We start from the raw sequence: 18,617 nt of genomic DNA, 5'->3' as shown, positions 1-18,617 counted from the left end.
AGGAGAGGGAGGGTGAATACTTGGGGCTATATTGAAGGAAGGAGGTTCTTCTTCTCCATGAGAGAAAGAAGGCAAAACCGGATGCAGGTGAGATGAGGATTCCTGGGCAGTGACCTTTCAGGAAGCAGGAATATCTTCAAGAATAACCTGAAGGGAAGTAGGAAGACAGAGCAGGAAGGGAAGAACGCCACGATAGCAAAGTGCCACGAAGGGCGCCCTGACTTGGGCTGTCCGCCTGCTCAGGGAAGCTCTCACACCCCAGAGTCACTCCAGTCATGGGGCAAGGTTGCTGGGCTGCTGGGCGATTTGTACTCCCAAACCCATCAGTCAGAGGTTAAGAGGCGCCCTTCGTGGGTGGAGGCGGGGAGGGCGGAAATTCCAGGCCACCTGCGCTTCTCTGCGCAGGGAGGGGGATTCGGGCAGCCTGAGGGCAAAGCTCAGACAAGAGTCAGAGGTGCTGGCTGTGGGCAGTGAAGGCACATGGGGGGGCTCTGTGCCGCCAGACAGTGAAAGGAATCCAAGATGACGTGGGCAGAGCCCCAGCAGCCTCTGCGATACAGCTGGGGGTTGGCAGACGTCTCTTCATGTCCGCCAACAGGAAAGTGAGTAGAAAGGGAGACCACGGAGAGGCCAGGATCTTGGCAATTTTAACCAGTTTGAAGAACAGATGTCGTGGGAGCAACTGGGTAAAATAAATAAAGAAATAAAAATTTCGAAGGATGAGAGGGTGTGGTGATGATACAAGGTCCAGGGTGTGACCGTGGCAGTGGGCACTTAGATGGTACAGAAGTAAGGTCACGGGAGTTACGAAGGCCAAAGAACCACCAGCCTGCTCTCACAATATTGCTAGCGCCTGCATCACCCACTCCTCCTCCCGTCTCCCCTCCTGACCGAAGCCTGGGGGGCCAGGACCACTGCAACCTTGCCAGCTACAGTGCAAAGATGAAATAGAATTAGAAACCATGGTTTGGCTTGAAGACCAGAACATCAGACACCAGCAGATAAGACTGAAGACAGAAAGACTTTATGAAACATTCACAGCATTGACTCGACAAGTTCTTCAAAAGATATCTCACAGACAGGAACTGTTTTTTCCAGATTCAAGATCTCCAGGTAACAATTGACTGGCTTCTTGGTTCAGCCATGAGACTTGATTATGCAGATAATGCTGAAAACTATAAGGACTTGGGACCTGATAATGCAAAACATGTAGAAAGAAAGTGAAATCGCTCAGTCGCATTTGACTCTTTGCGACCCCGTGGACTGTAGCCCACCAGGCTCCTCCGTCCATGGGATTCTCCAGGCAAGAATACTGGAGTGGGTTGCCATTTCCTTCTCCAGGGAATCTTCCTGACCGAGGGATCAAACCTGGGTCTCCCGCATTGCAGGCAGACGCATTACCCTCTGAGCCACCAGGGAAACCCAAACATGTAGACAGTACAACTAAAACTGCAGAGCCCTGCATCAATTTGGATGTAAATAATCCTGCTTGGAAAGCTGGGGTATAGGCTTTGCTACCCTTCTTCAGATTCAGTGTCATGGTGACTACCTGATAATGATTAAGGTTTAGGTGATGGTTAAGGCAATTCTCACTGTGGTCCAGGAGCTCCTGACACAGGATGTAGTTGCTGGGACAAGCCAAACAAAAGGAGGCTTGCCTGGTGCTTCAGACGAGCATATTCTTGGTTTTGACACAGGAAATGCAGTTCTCTGTGAAGTTGCTCAAGTTCTGCTGCAAATAGAAGAGCTCGGAGAGCTGCAGACAAAAATGAAGGCAGCCAGAGTGGCTGTTCAGGCAATTCTTGCTGATCCAAAGACAGACCATGAAACCAGAGGATTGTGGGGAATACCAGGTTCAACTGGTCACATATTTGGAAAGAATCATTCTTAACAGACTTATCTGGTGGATATAAGAGGAACTTAGAACATGCTAGAAAAAGTCAGTCTTGTCCTAAACTGTTGGGCTGTGGAGAAGGCAATGGCACCCCACTCCAGTGCTCTTGCCTGGAAAATCCCACGGACGGAGGAGCCTGGTAGGCTGCAGTCCATGGGGTCGCTAAGTGTCGGACACGACTGAGCGACTTCACTTTCACTCTTCACTTTCATGCATTGGAGAAGGAAATGGTGACCCACTCCAGTGTTCTTACCTGGAGAATCCCGGGGACGGGGGAGCCTGGTGGGCTGCCGTCTATGGGGTCGCACAGAGTCGGACACGACTGAAGTGACTTAGCAGCAGCAGCAGAAGACAGGGTCATCCAGGTACACTGACCAGTGAGAGTTCTATTTAGCCCTCACAACTCTATCAGCAGTTGAACCCAGCAGAGGGAGTGGACGTGATTCAGGTTTCCAGGAATGTGTCGGCGATGGCCTGTACCGATTTGCTTCTAACAGAATCAGCCAGCACTACAGGGTAAGCCTGCAAGTTCCTGGACAAAATTGGTTTACTCAGCTCTGTAACTTCAGAACCTAACAGATGCCCACCGTGCATACCAGCAAAAAGCTCTCTAAACCCTTGTTGATTGAGGGCAGGAGGAGAAGGGAAAAACAGAGGATGAGATGGTTGGATGGCATCACCGACTCAATGGACATGAGTTTGGGTGAACTCCAAGAGTTGGTGATGGACAGGGAGGCCTGACATGCTGCAGTTCACGGGGTCGCAAATAATCAGACATGACTGAGCAACTGAACTGAACTGAAACTCTTGTTAATTGAATGATTATTGGTTTATACTATTTGTGATGGAATTTAGCATGGCCATCTAGTAACAGGAAGTATTATCAAGACATTTAAGTTCAAGTTACATTTGAGTAAAGATTGAATTAGTGACTCCCCCACAAAATCCTTGAAATAGAGCAAAATGGAGGCTTTTTTTGTGTGTGTAGTATAAAACACCTAGTAGAAGATTTTCTATCTTAACCATCTTTAAATGTACAGTTTAGTCATGTTAAGTATATTTACAGTGCTGTGAAACAGATTTCCAAAACTTTTTCAGCTTGTAAATCTGAAACCCTATACTCACTTAACAACGCTCTCAACTTTTGCCCTGCTCACCAGCCCCTGGTACCCCATGAATCTACTTCACATATGTGAAATCATACAGTATTTATCTTTTTGTGATTGGTTTATTTCATTTAGCATAACATCCTCAACTTTCACCCATGTTGTAGCGTGTGACAAGATTTCTTTTCTTTTTAAGGCTAAATAATATTCCATTGTATGTATATACTGTATTTTCTTTATCCTTTATTTCTTCCTTCTGTATCTTACTCATCTGTTGACAGACATTTGGAGTGCTTTACCTCTTGGCAATTGTGAATAATGCTGCTATATATATGGTTGTATGCATGTATCTCTTTGAGACTCTGCTTTCATTTATCTCGGATATACACACTCAGTTCTATTTTTAATTTTTTTAGGATCTTCCATACTGTTTTCCATAGTGGTTGCAACATTGCACAATCTGGACAATAGTGCACAAGGGTTCCTATTTCACCATATCCTCACCAAACCATCTCATTTTCTGGGTTTTTAGCAGCCTTTCTAATGAACGTGAGGTGATATGTCATTGTGGTTTTGATTTGCATTTCTCTGCAGCAATTATAGGATTCCCTGTATTCATTTTGATGATCGTAAGCCTTCTAGTCCCAAAATCTAACCGATTAATTAATAATCACATAATTTCTCTTCAACAATGACTAATCCAACTTACATCAAAAGAAATAATAAATATCCATAATTATAAAGGACAAACCTGGTGATTAGTGATGTTGAGCAGCTTTTCATGTGCTTGCTGGCCACTTGAATGTCACCTTCAGTGAAATGTTTAGTGAAGTCTTTTGCCTATTTATTATCAGAGTATTTAGGGGCTTTTAAGAATTCTTTATTTATTCTAGATATTAATCCTTTATCAGACATATGATTTTTAAATAATTTCTCCTATTCCATAGGTTGCTTTTTTTCTCTGTTCACTGTGTTCTTTGATGCACAAAATTTTTAGGTTTGAGGTGATCAAAATATAGACAAAATTTTAACCACAGTAAAGTAGCTAAGAGTTTGTGAACCTAATATATCTAATGTTGGCAATAAAATCTTGCTTATATGGTTAGGAAGTTATTCAAGGTAAATTGAAATTTTCACTAAGATCTGTTTTTATTTGGAGTGTTGGCTTTGCAATTGACCCTGCAGTTACTCTAAGCTATATTCCTCAAAGGACTCTGTGCAGCCCCGGACCTGCTTAACACAATAACACAATAAAGCTGATGTTATAAGACATGGTTCAATAAGACCAAAAAAGCAAACAAAGAAAAACAAAAAGTAAAACATGGTATAGAAATTATCACTAAGCAGATGTTTTGAGCTGTGTAGTGTCCTCGAAACCAAGTAAATAAAGTATGCTAGGTGCTATATGTTGTTGTTCAGTCGCCCAGTCATGTCCGACTCTGTGACCCCATGGACCACAGCACGCCAGGCTTCCCTGTCCATCACCATCTCCCGGAGCTTGCTCAAACTCATGTCCATTGAGTTGGTGATGCAATCCAACCATCTTGTCCTCTGTCATCCCCTTCTCTTCCTGCCTTCAATCTTTCCCAGAATCAGGGCCTTTTCTAATGAATCAGTTCTTCACATCAGGTAGCCAAAGTATTGGAGTTTCAGCTTCAGCATCAGTCCTTCCAAAGAATATTCAGGACTGATTTCCTTTAGGATGGACTGGTTGAATCTCCTTGCAGTCCAAGGGACTCTCAAGAGTCTTCTCCAACACCACAGTTCAAAATCATCAATTTGTTGCCTCTCAGCCTTCTTTATGGCCCAACGCTCACATCCATTACATGATTACTGGAAGAAACAAACCTTTGACTAGAGGGACTTTGTTGGCAAAGTAATGTCTCTGCTTTTTAATATGCTGTCTAGGTTGGTCATAGCTTTTCTTGCAGTGAGCAAGTGTCTTTTAATTTCATGGCTGCAGTCACCATCTGAAGTGATTTTGGAGCCCAAGAAAATAAAATCTGCTTCCACTTTTTCCCTTTCCATTTGCCATGAAGTGAAGGGACCATATGCCATGATCTTAGTTTTCTGAATATTGAGCTTTAAGCCAGCTTTTTCAATCTCCTCTTTCATCTTCAAGAGGCTCTTTAGTTCCTCTTTGCTATCTGCCATAAGGGTGATACCATCTGCATATCTGAGGTTATTGATATTTCCCCCGGCAATCTTGATTCCAGCTTGTGCTTCGTTCAGCCTGGCATTTCACATGATGTACTCTGCATAGAAGTTAAATAAACAGGGTGACAATACAGGGTGTCATTGCAGCCTTTACATACTGCTTCCCCAGTTTTGAACCAGTCTGTTGTTTCATGTCCCATGTTGCTTTTGCTTCCTGACCAGCATAAAGTTTCTCTGCATACAGGTTTCTCCATATAGGAGGCAGGTAAGGTGGCCTGGTATTGACATCTCTTTAAGAATTTTCCAGTTTGCTGTGATTCACACAGTCAAAGGTCTTAGCATAGTCAATGAAGCAGAAGTAGATGTTTTTCTGGAATTCTCTTACTTTTTCTATGATCCGATGAATGTTGGCAATATGATCTCTGGTTCCTCTGCCTTTTCTAAATCCAGCTTGAACATCTGGAAGTTCTTGGTTCAGGATCTAATTAAAGGAAAGAAAACTAGTTTTAAGCATTTCAAACAGAAGTAATTAATAAAGGAAATGGCTACAAGAGTATTAGAAGAGATGAAGGGGCAAAAGAGGAAAGGGGTAATCTCTCAAAGATTAATAACTTCAGGAAACCATCACCACTCTGGGCTAGAGGAGCAAAAGTATTACCTAAAACTCAGGGACACAGTATCCCTAAGGCGCCTGTTGGCTGTTGGAGCCCAGTTGTCTGAGCAGGAGTCTGGGAGCCCACGCTTTCGGGTTGCTGCTTTCTTGTCCGCAGCCACCACCCAGATTCACTGCTGCCATTGTCACTAGAGCCAAAGCTGTCACCACCACCAACACTGTCTTCTCAGCTGTTCTGCTGTCGCTGATGACACGAGAAACCAGAGTCAGAAAGGTAGTCAATTCTCTCTTCCTTTCATCTTGCAGTGCCTTACATTGACAAAACCTAAACAGAAACCAGCTAGTTCGGGAATCTGGAAAATATAATTTCTCTCTCACTGATATATAGCAGAGCGTAAGGACTGAAAGCAATAAACAAATGACCAGCACAGGCTACCCTCTTGGTCACGGAGAATCCCTTCCCATTCTTCTACCTCGATTTAGGTAAAAGACTCAAAGACTGAATAGAAGTTACTTACCAGTGCTGCCTACGTCTTTCACATGTGCTGTGTGCTCAGTCGTGTCTGACGTTTTGTGTCCCCATGTGCTATATAGCCCGGCAGGCCCCTCTGCCCATGGGATTCCCAGGCAAGAAAGTGGAGTGGGTTGTCATGCCCTCCGTCAGGGGATCTTCCTGAAACAGTGATCGAAACTGCATCTCCTGTGTCTCCTGCAATGCAGGCAGAATCTTTACCCACCAAGTCAGCCTTTCATAGGTCTCCATTATCTTCAATGTAAAGTTAAAGCCCCATAGTTTGGAGGTTAAGAAGCTACCAAGCTAGACCAAGCTTCCTTTCACTTCTCACCATCCCAGTTAGATTGATCTATATTTCATTTCCCAAACACATCTTGTATGTTTCTACCTCTAATCCTTTGAGCTTGTCATTTCTCCCACCCAGAACGCATTCCCCATCTCATCTTTTCTACCTCCTGTGCTTCAAGCCTACCCAATGTTCTCACCGTGGATCAGGTTCAATTCCTGCTCACCGTCCCCTCCCCAAGGCACCAGCCCTCAGGACTTTTCCCACCCTTGGAATTCCTCCCGTCTACCCCACTGATAGTGACCGATTAGCCTTCCTGGCACCCCTGTGGCAGCTAGTGGCATATTGCTTCCAACCTATCCATTTACCGACTGATTTCTGGCAGTGGAAGATAGAGAAAATGAATTGGCAATGCATAGCCAGCTATTAATTTGAAGCCCAGGCATTTACTGCCTGCTTGATATCAGCTTTCCTGCAGCCTCCAGTAGGCCCCACTAGGCTCTACCTGTTTGATTCTGAATTGTAATTTGCAGCAGTTTGTCAGTTCTCCATAGCAAACTTCAAGGGAGTTCAGCTGGCCTTCAGAGATACTGCTCTCAGATTACTACCAAGCTAGCAACCTGATTGAGGGTATTACTAAACCACACAGCTTGCCAGCTAGTATTAAGTCAAAGCAGAAGCAAACAAAATGTTTTTGAGGGTGTTGCTCAACAGGAATTGTGAGAAAATTTGCAAAGACTCAGAACTGAACAAATTTCTGCATAGCCATCCTGAGTCTGCTACTGACAAAGATTTAAAAAAGCAAAGGTGCTAAAAACCCTCCTTCTCTATGGAAGTTTATGATTAGCTCCTACCAACAACAAAAAAAAATTCTTCATCAACAGGAAGGACAAGAAGCAAAGAACGAAAGACATGATTCTTGTCCCAGTTCTGCCTGGGATGAGCTATGTCTCTTTCTCTCTCTGGATTTCAGTTTCCTCATCTGAAAAATGAGGAATTCAAACTGACAGATGAGAACACAGATAGATAGACAGATTATTGATAGATAATCCCCAAGGGCCCTTGCAATCATAAAATCTGAAGACATCTTTAATTGCTTTCTGGTCTCCTTTTACAAAATACCCAATTAATTCATTGAATTAATAGGTTATTAATTACCTATTATACTGAGAGGTACCACACATGATGGTTCAGTTTGTACACTGAACAAATCCAGAGGCCACCATCTACATTATACTCTATGTAAACTATACCCCTGTGTTGGGTGATATACAACCTGAACATCTAAACACAGCAGCCTTGACTATGCCCTTCAATTTTGTAAATATTTAAGTTTTCACCCTTTATTTTCTATTTTGTTTTTTTTTTTCCAAATGTATGGTGTACTTTTTCTCTTTTTTGACTGCACTATGCAGCATGTGGGATCTTAGTTCCCCAACCAGGTATCAAACCCACGTCCCTGCAGTGGAAGCACAGTCTTATCGCCGGACCACCAGGGAAGTCGCTCACCTTTTATTTTTTTAATACCCATTGTTTCTTGACCTTGGGTCCCTCCCAGCAGAAATAAAACTACATTAATATCTAGTACTGATCTAAGTACTCTTTTTTTTTCTTTTTTAATATCTATCTATTTATTTAGTTGTGTTGGGTCTTAGTTGCAGCATGTGAGATCTAGTTCCCTGACCACAGATCAAACCCAGACTCCCTGCATTGGGAGCACAGAGCCCCAAGCACCTGGACCACTAGAAAAGTCCCAGTATTCTCTTATTGATTAACTTCTAATCATGGATAAGAAATGAAATTATTAACATTAATATACCATTTATTGATCACCTATGTGCAAGACACTTTACATTATTATTACATCTAATCTTTATGAAATCCTATCAGGATAAAAGTTTCATTCTTATCTTTGGATGAGAAAGTTGAGGTTCAGGGGAACTAACTGAACTACCCCAAGGGTTCCTAACCAGAGCTAGAAAGTGGCCGAGATAAGGATTCAAAGCCACCTGTGACTCCAAAGTTCACTCCATCTTCCATGACACTTACTCTTGGGTTGGCCAAAAAGTTTGTTTGTTTTTCTATAAAATGTTATATAAGCTCCATAATCTCCCAACAAGCCTGATGCTCTGGTGATATCAGTGAATAAGAACAAGTAATTAGGACATTCAATTAACCAGAAACAGCAGTAATAGTGCATAATCACCCTAGAAAGAAGTCAACATTCCCATTTCCATGCTGATGCTGTCACTAACTAGAAATGGGCTTACCTCTCGATGGGCCTGTGTTCTCATCTGTCAGATAGGGGTAATGTCTTGGGACCTTTTTAGGATAATTAAGTACTAATAATTCCTACGGCAATGAGCACTTAATTATTTGCATTCTCCCAAGTTTTCGTTAGTCTTTTTGGCCCCAACTAAACTCTTGCGCCACTCTTGTGATCACTTCAGGCACCAAAGAGAGTTCTTTGTGGTTCTTGTTTCTTTATGCCTCCCACAGGGCATTCCTACACTTCTTCTCCCTCATCCTCAAGATCCCAGGTCTGAGAGCTTATTCCATGTAGATCTGTAGACTTTGAGACACTTGCTTATTATCAGCAGCCCTGCCCTTCCCTCTCATGTCCCCAGCTGTTTCTGGATTTCCCAGTGAACCGTCCATTGCATCCCTAAAGTGGGCTGGTGTCAGAGATGTGGTCAAGCCGGGGGGTGAAGTGGAAGGATGGATGCTATCTGGCTCCTACATAGACCCTGTCTTTTCAGTTCAGTTTCACTCGATAGAATTAAAGGATGTCCTAATGAGCAGCCATAGAAGTTTTAGATTCAGACCAGGTTTTCCTCCTCAATATGAATAATCATTCATTATGACTATGATTATGAGGGTAGGAGAAAATGGAGCTCTAAATTAAAACATGGGAATTATTTCCCATACACAGCTAATATTTTCTTCTCCATACCACTTGGATACAAGACGTAATGTTTTATTTGTCTGTGTGTGCGCTTAGTCACTCAGTCATGTCTGACTCTTTGTGATCCCATGGACTATAGGCTGCCAGACTCCTCTGTCCATGGGGGTTCTTCAGGCAAGAATATTGGAGTGGGTTGCAAGCCCTCCTCCGGGGGATCTTTCCAGCCTAGGGATTGAACACAGGTCTCCCTCGTTGCAGGTGGATTCTTAATCTGGCTCTGAATCCTTATCTATGAGGATGAAAAAAAATATAACCTTCATTATATGTAGAGGCCCACCTCCTTCCCCTTTGCCCAGAATTGTATTTGCATATTGGGGTGCTTAGGTAATCCCAAAAATTTGGGGGGAAAGTCCTCTGATTCAGTCTGTTGAGGTTGACACTAAAAGGCTCATTACCCAAAATTATGTGGCCCATTGAAAGATAACAGTTCAGGGCCTTGCCTGGTGGTCCAGTGGCTAAGAGTCCACACTCCCAATGCAGGGTCCCTGGTTTGATCCCTGATCAGGGTATTAGATCCCACATGCTGCAACTAAGAGTTCACGAGCCACAGTAAAGATCCTGCACGCTGCAGGTAAGACCTGGCACAGTCCAATAAGTAAATAAATAAAAACAAAAATAAATATTTAAAAAGAGATGACAGTTCATAGCCCAGCCCTGGGCTATGAGCCCTAGTGACCTCACTCACTCCCAAGACTCCCCTGATGCTGAGGTTTAAACCCCAGGCATGCCTCACTTCCAACAGAGGAGCCACTCCTTCGGAACTGCACGGTGGCTGCGCACCGGTCCGGGCCACTCTCGGGACGGCCCCTGCCATCAGGAGAGCTCCCTGTGGTCCCTGCTCCTGCGTGGTTCCAGCCTGCTGTCTAACCCCGGAAAGGGGCGGGTGATGGGTGAAGCTTAGGTCCCAGGTCCTCACCTTCGCGGCAAGGGAGACCAGGAAAGCAAGTATCCATACTGTGAGACAGGCTCTGCCTCTAACCAAGACATGGAAAACAGGGGGTTCCCCAAACAGGGCATGAGCAAGAACAAAAGACAGTGTCTGCCCTGCTTTAACCTGTGGGTCTTGGTAAAATCCCTTGAATTCTCTCTTTTTTTTTTCTTTCCGTCATATTGTGTGGCATGTGGGATCTTAATTTCCTGCTCAGGGATGGAACCTGTGTCCGCTGCGGTGGAAGTGTGGAGTTTTACACCATTAGACCACCAGGGAAGTTCTCCTCTTAGCTTCCTCAACTGCAAAGAGAGATAATGATCCTGACTTCACAGAGTGAAAGAGCAGGAAGCAAAGGCAGGCCTGGGTAGCCCAGCCTCCCTGCCTCCGTGGTGTGACAGGATGGGGCAAAGAAGGATGAATTCCCAGGAGAGGAGGGAGGAGATGTAAAGCGCAGGCCTGGAGGTGATTATGGTCTGATCATCAAGGCCAGGACTTGAGCTGAAATGCCCTCTAAAAGCGGGAATCATCCAGAAGTCATTCCTCTCCAACAGTTATCACTAAGCCCAGAGGATTCTAGAAAGAGTCAGACTGGAAGAAAGGGAAAAGAGAAAGGGAAAGATGCTTTAAAATAGGACACTGGCTGCACAGGAGAGGGAGGGAAGTCAGAACGCAGGGCAGTGCTGAAACAGAGGTCATCTTGCCCTAAATCAGAATCGGGTAACCGCGGCAACTTCTCACCCAGGGCTCCAAGTCATCTGATCCTCCCACATGCCTGTGGGCTGCCTGCTAACCCTGTCAGAGTCCCAGCGCAGCAGCCCTGAAGCTAAACAGTTAAACCTCTGCGGTTTTGCTTTTCATGCCTAAGGTGAATGCGATTTTTTTTCCTCATAGCTATGTGTCTCCTCTCATGTTCCAAGCAGAAAAATAAACAACAATGGATTATGAAATATGGTTCCAGAAAGAATGTTGACTTTTTTTTCTGGTATTTTTCATCTCTACAATAGTTTGAGCTCAAAAATAATAACAAAAACACTGTGACTGTATAAATGAAAGATATATACATATTTTTAAAACATCCTGCACAATTCTATATAGTTACTATATATTTTATGCCCTATATACATATGTGTGAATATATATATAGAGAGAGAGAGAGAAAGAAGTCGTGTCTGACTCTTTGTAACCCCATGGACTGTAGCCTGTCAGGCTCTTCTGTTCATGGGATTCTCTGGGCAAGAATACTGGAGTGGATAGCCATTCCCTTCTCCTGGGGATCATCCTGAACCAGGGATCAAACTAGGGTCTCCCGCATTGCAGGCAGATTCTTTACGGGCTGAGTCACCAGTAAAGCCCAATGTATATACATAAAAATAACTACATTTTGCATTTTAAATTTGATTAAAAATTGTTGAATTGTACATTTACTATGGGGGTATTTACGGTATGTAAATTATACCTCAATAAAACTATCTTTAAAAACTAACCTACACAAGGTTTGAAGACAGATTACAAAGTAGCAGAATATATTTGCCACGAAAATAACTAGAATAGAGGTATCCTTACTACATAAAGAACTCTCCAAACTTCTGAGAAAAATGTTTACACACGAACGGAAAAAAATGGGCTAGAGAGGAAATAGAAATGGTCAATAAATATGGGGGAAATCTTCATCTTCACTAGAAATCAAATACATTTAAGTTTAAAGAAGTAAAAATCTTAATCTAGAAAAATCTAGAAAATTTTGAAACTTCTTTTTTAAAATAATGTCCAGAATTGGTGAGAGTGGCTGCCTCAGGCTGAGAAATCCCCTAGATCTGCCAAATATCACCTCCCTTCCAAACCAACCGTGAATTAAGTCTCCCTTTGTGTCAGCATCACCCTAAACTTCCATTTCTTATCCCTTATTGTTACTGCCTCCTAACATACTGTATCACCCAGTTAAATTTCGATCCCCTGAGAACTGTGGCTTATTCCTCAGTGTACTCCCAGTTTTAGCAGAAAGTATCAATTCTGCACATGTTTCGTATTGAATGAATAAGAAGAGTATAATCGGTACAGCTTTCCAAAGGACATTTTGATCATGTCTATCAAGCCCTTAAAGTTTTTCATATTTTTTGACTCAGTGATTCAAAACAAATTAAAAATTTGTCCTAACCAAAAGGTACAAAGATATTCATCTCAGTGTTAGTTTTCATAAAGAAAATTTGGAAACGAGGCAGTTGTCCCAACATTCAGCAATACATTAAATTTTTTTCCTATTTTTAATGACCTCTTTTTATTGTGTTAAAATGCACATAACATACAATTTACCATCTTAACAGTTTTAAAATGTGCCTTTGAGGGACACTTAATACATCACAATGTTGCTGTTGTGCAGCCATCACTACAACCTCTTTCCTTTTCGTGTTCCTCTTTCCAACACACTTTCTTCACCCCGAAAGAGAACCTTGCACCCATTGAGCAGGCCATCCCCAGCAGCCCCTGGTTACCACAATCTCCTTTCTGTTCCTAAAGTTATCCATTTAAATATTTCATATTAATGCATGTGGTCTTTTATGTCTGGCTTGTTTCACTTAGTATAATGTTTTCAAGATTCATCCATGTGGTAGTAATTCATTCCTTTTTATGGCTGAATAATATCAAGCTGCATGAATAATTATATTTTATTGACTCAGCAATCAATTAATGAATATTTGGGTTGTTCCACCTTTAGTTATTGTGAATAGTGTTGCTGTAAACATTCATGTCCAAATTTTTGTTTGAACACTGTTTTCAATTCTTTGGAGTATCTACACCAGGAGTAGAATTGCTGGGTATTCCTATGTTTATGTTCTATGTAATTCTATGTTAAGTTTATCGAGGAAGGGTTGAACTGTTTTCCACAGTGGCTGCACCATTTTACATTCTCAACAGCAATGTACAAAGGTTCCATAGATTCACATTTTCTTACATGCTTTTGCGATGTGAGACTGTCCCAGCATGAATAAAATAGACAAGTCCATGCTTTTAAGAAACAGACATTCAGCAGAGGGAGCTGGGTAATAAACAAATTAATATTAACCTTTCTATTTTTTTCAATCATTTAAAAACATGACTCATTCTTAATATGAAACTGAAACTGTTAGTTGCTCATTCAAGTCTGACTCTTTACAACCCCATGAACTGTAGCCTGCCAAGCTCCTCTGCCCTTGGGATTTCCCAGGCAAGAATACTGGAGTGGGTTGCCATTTCCTTCTCTAGGGGATCTTCCCAACCCAAGGATCAAACCCAGGTCTCCTACATAGTAGGCAGATTTTTTACTATTGGAGCCACCAGGGTATGAGGATCATACAAAAACAAGCTACAAGCCCAACTTGGCCCAAGGGCTGTAGTTTTCAACCCCTGGCATATACTTCCACTTATCAAGACCAACCTAGCTGCTGCCAATCTGCCAGAAACAAAGATCAATGCTTAGCCCTGGGTACAGTGTCCCACAACCAGCTGATCGACCCTTTTGGCAATAAGAGGAAGGGTTACTGTGATACCACTGGCATTGGGAGGAGTGCATGTGGAACCCAGGGGACCTAGTCAGGTCTCCCTTGATGTCCCCTGACAACTGTACTGTGAGTGGACAAGTGCTGCACCCTGACCTGAGGACATGGTGATGAGGGGCTCAGACCACCACCCGGCAAGCCATCACGATTGGAAGAATGACTTGAGTGTGAAGACAGAGGAGGAGGGACAGGAAAAATGCCAGATGTGGCCCAAGACCAACTGCAGCTACTGGATCCCAAGAGCCTCCCTCTTCCAAGTTTTCCCCTTAATAAGAGAGTCATGGGACCCATGAAGGAGATGCTTCCCAATAATATAAGAAAAAGGGAATCTGCATAGATCAAGGCGCGAACTTTAGCCACCATGGATGTGAAACCATGAAGGACCCTACTGGGCCTTCCTGGGACATACCCCTCCCCGTATCCTCTGCTATAGGTAGCCGTCTTTGAAGGACCAGATAATAGTATCTCAAACATATTTCCTGAATTTTTCAGATGCTAAAAGCCTCCACCAAATGGAAAAAATTAACCATTTGATGATCATGAGCATGTAACCCCAGACCTACTGGCACCTAAAGACTGATCACCATCAACCAATGAGAGACACGTGCATGAGGTGATCACACACCCTGCGACCCTCATCCCTCACGTGACCTTTAAACATGATTTATTGAAACCCTCAGGGAGTTCAGGGTCTGGCAGGATGAGCCACCTGTTCTCCTTGCATGACCTTGCAATAGATCTTTCTCAGCTTAAAACTCCAATGTTTCGGTTTATTTGACCCCACTGTGCATCTGGCACATGATCTTGGAACTTGCATTCGGTAACAGAAATGTGCTGCCTAGGTCTCCTTTTTAGAGTGACCCTCCTGCCTCCCCCCACCCTATGTGAGGTTAGCTAACAGCCTCAGCCACAGCACCTTCAGGATCCAGTCCAAGAACAGAAGGCCAATGTTCCAGTTCAATCAATTAAGCAGGTGAAGTTCTCTCTTACCCAACCTGTTTCAGACCTTCTATTCAGGCCTTCCGTTGATTGGATGAAGCCCACCCACTTAGGGAGGGCAGCCTCCTTTGCTCAGTCTACCTGATCAAATGTTAATCTCCTCCCAAAATATCTTCACAGACACACACAACATAATGTTTGACCAAATATCTGGCACAGCAAAACTTGGTTAAGTTGACTTCGTTTGTCTACTTGTGTGTTGTACTTCAGACAGTCTCTGACATAGGCTCAGCGACACTCAAAAAACATGTAGATATTTTAAGCAAGCTTTTTTTACTTGGCCTATTGTTACTCTGGGATTGGATAGTAGTTGATTGGTATCTTGGACAATATAAAACTAATCTGATTAAAATTAAAACCAGCCAATTATGAACCATGTAAAACTAACCTGAAACTCAATTTTACAAATACTGTGTACCTCACCCACTTAAGAACTCCTTGAAAACATGGGAACTATCTTAAATTGTCTTTTATCCCCTTAGCCTTATATATTGTCAGGAAGCCTCATAGGGTCTCAAAGTTTCAATCTCTTTATCTGTAGAATGGGAATTAAATGATCAAATTAGATAATGCAGATAAAATGATAAACAGTAACTACATGCAGTATATGCTTGTAGTTAGTGCTTATCCAGTGTTCACTTTTATTGTCATCATCACCATTTCTAAATAAATCAGTTATACTACAACTATGTAATAAAATGTATTCTTTGAATGTATCCATAACATCCTTACAGTCCCTCTTATTCCTTACAAACAGAACTGAGTGTGGTGTAAAGGAGGCTGCCCTCCCGAAGTGGGTGGGCTTCATCTAACCAATGGAAGGCCTGAATAGAAGGTCTGAAACAGGTTGGGTAAGAGAGAACTTCACCTGCTTAATTGATTGAACTGGGACATTGGTCTTCTGCTCTTGGACTGGATCCTGAAGGTGCTGTGGCTGAGGCTGTGGGGTAGGTGATGATTCAAGTAGGATATGTCTTTTGAACTTTCTCCTATTCTTTCTTTTTTCTTGGGATGTAGACATGATGCCGGAAGCTCCAGCAGCTATTTTGTGACTATGAGGCAATTTGAATATAGAAGCCAGCACCGGGGATAGTGGAGAAGAAAGGAGGAGGAGCCTGGATAATCTGAAGCTGCCATACCACTCTTGGACTCCCTATTCCTGACTTCTCAGCATACAAAAAGCAAATAAGTGAAACTCTAATTTGTTTAGACCATACTGTATACCTGTTTCTTTATCTATAAAATGGAGAGAATAATAGTAACTTAGTGTATAGGTTTGGTATGAGGATTAAATAGTTAATATATGTGACTTAAAATAATTGAAAACTATGAGCAGAATGACTTCTAAAAGTTGTAACAATCTGCTACTTCTTTCTCTTTTGTGAGAAAAATGTCTGGCATTTAAGTGCTCAATAACAAGTAAGCTATCATGAGCAACACTATTATTATTTCAAGTTTTTGTTACAGGTAATTTAATGCAGTTCATAATTAATACTTCAATGATTAAAAACTCTATTAAAACTTTCTAATGGTCAGAGAAGATATTCTTTATAAAATGTTTAGTGAGGGAAAAAACACTTCATTAAACTGTATATATAATATGACCCCAACTTAAACCATTATAGAAATGCTCAGGGAGGGGGGATCGGGATAGGGAACACATGTAAATCCATGGCTGATTCATGTCAATGTATGGCAAAAACCACTACAATGTTGTAAAGTAATTAGCCTCCAACTAATCAGAATAAATGGAAAAAAAAAAAGAAAAGTTCAGAAATTTGGAAAAGTTTTAGAAAGAATTAGTTCTGAGAGATATGATCACAGGTAATGTTTGTTGTCTTTAAAAGTTTCTCTATTTCCAAAATGTTAACAATAAATACAGGACATTTATAACTGGGAAAGATGTTGAGACATTAAAAGGAGGCTAAGATATAACAAATGATTTTTATCTTAAGCAGATTTAAAGTAGCAATCCATGTGCTAGCACAAATCATCTAAGGAATAAGATAAATAAGTTACATTAGTGGTGAATTCACTCACACAGCAGAGCTAGTGGTAGCTGGACTTCAAAAAAGGGCCTGTACATAGATAAATTGATTCTATGTTTATGTGTGTCCTAAAGTTTCTGACCCACAGGTAAAGAATGTCTAAAAGGAAACATGGAGTCCTCAATGTGGGGAACTTGGCTTGCTGCCTACTCATTAGAATGAGAGGGAAACACCAGGCATGACTTATTAAACACATTTAAAGAGCATGCTTCTAACTGTTTGTTCATGGAGACAGAGGCAGTACTGAGCACCATGCAGGGCAATTGTCTCAATTAAACAATTGTAGCAATAAACTTAAGCTTGATATACTGACTCAAGATTTTGGTTTTGTTTATGGAGACAGGCTCATAACATCATTCCAAGGCTTTAATAAAAACACAGAATTGATCCCTGAGTTTCCCTCCAACAAGCAGCACAGCCCTGTTAGGTGTGATGTCTGTACCATCACCCATAAATCAGGACAGAGTTGTTTCAGCATCAAGGAAATTCATAGGTATGTATTTTACACTTGGATCTTATTTGTGCAATTCTAAGAATAGAACGCAAGGAGAGTGGTTTTCTGATGTAAATCCCAATGAAACATAATTTCTTCAAGAAGTGAAGCAGTGCCAGCAGACGGTTTTCAGAGGTTAACATTTGGCTTTCAAAAAAATTACCAACTCTGGCATTGTGCTCACAAAGAAATACGGTCCTCTTAACCGCACGTGGAAGCACTTTTGTGAGGAAGTGCTGCACTTCCAAAATTCTTTTATGTATCTCCTCCCCCACCTGCCTCTGCTGCTCCCACCCACCACCACCTGCAGCAGATTGCTAGTTTGGTAAAGTGCCCAGCTCAAGCCCCAGCTAAGAAGTGCTTGCTTTCTCTACTTTTCCCAATACCATCTTTTCAAGACTCTGGGATTCTAAAGCACAAAAGATAACGGGGCTCTGGCATGCGAGGAAGAAAGTGATTCTAGTCAGTAAATATTTGCTCCTATTATTTCTCAAGGCATTAAGAGTAACAATAGTAATTGCTAATATTCAGGGCAGGCTCCAGCGGCCATGGCACCTGGGCAGTTGCACGGGAACCCACACTCAGAATCACCTTGCCCTTGACTTAGAGCGCTGCCATTGTCATCTTAATTTTTGAGCATTTTCAATTTGCCCTGAGTCCCACAAATTACGTAGCCATCCCATTAACATTATAGAGGACTCAATATGCAACAGACTCTGTTCTAAACATTTATCCACGTGTTAATTTCCTTGTTGTTGTTGTTTAGTGGTTAAGTTGTGTCCCACTCTCTGCAACCTCATGGACCCGCCAGGCATTCCTTACCATCTGAGCCACCAGGGAAGCCCTTTCATGTCCAGTTTCTCACAATTGCCGTTTCCCAGAGGCGACAAGATATGTGATGAAGGATGGTGGGATATGTGCTTCTGTGTTGTGTCAAAATTTTCTCCATTTTAAGTTCTAAGTTCAGTAAATATTAATAGCTATGACCCACATGTCTTCCCTGAGAGCTCAGTTGGTAAAGAATCTGCCTGCAATGCAGAAGACCCCGGTTCCACTCCTGAGTCAGGAAGATCCGCTG

The 18,617-nt window shown here is 42.2% G+C and overlaps 1 pseudogene; it reads left to right on the top strand.

Annotated features, from left to right (window-relative positions):
- Positions 1–962: 962 nt before the first annotated feature.
- Positions 963–14,436, top strand: LOC136164081 (RNA transcription, translation and transport factor protein pseudogene; annotated as a pseudogene).
- Positions 14,437–18,617: the final 4,181 nt, after the last annotated feature.

This window comes from Muntiacus reevesi, chromosome 3 (assembly GCF_963930625.1).
Source record: "Muntiacus reevesi chromosome 3, mMunRee1.1, whole genome shotgun sequence".
In the NCBI taxonomy this organism is placed as follows: domain Eukaryota; kingdom Metazoa; phylum Chordata; class Mammalia; order Artiodactyla; family Cervidae; genus Muntiacus; species Muntiacus reevesi.
The sequence above is the reverse complement of the archived record's forward strand: the minus strand, read 5'-3'. Positions and strand labels throughout refer to the sequence as shown.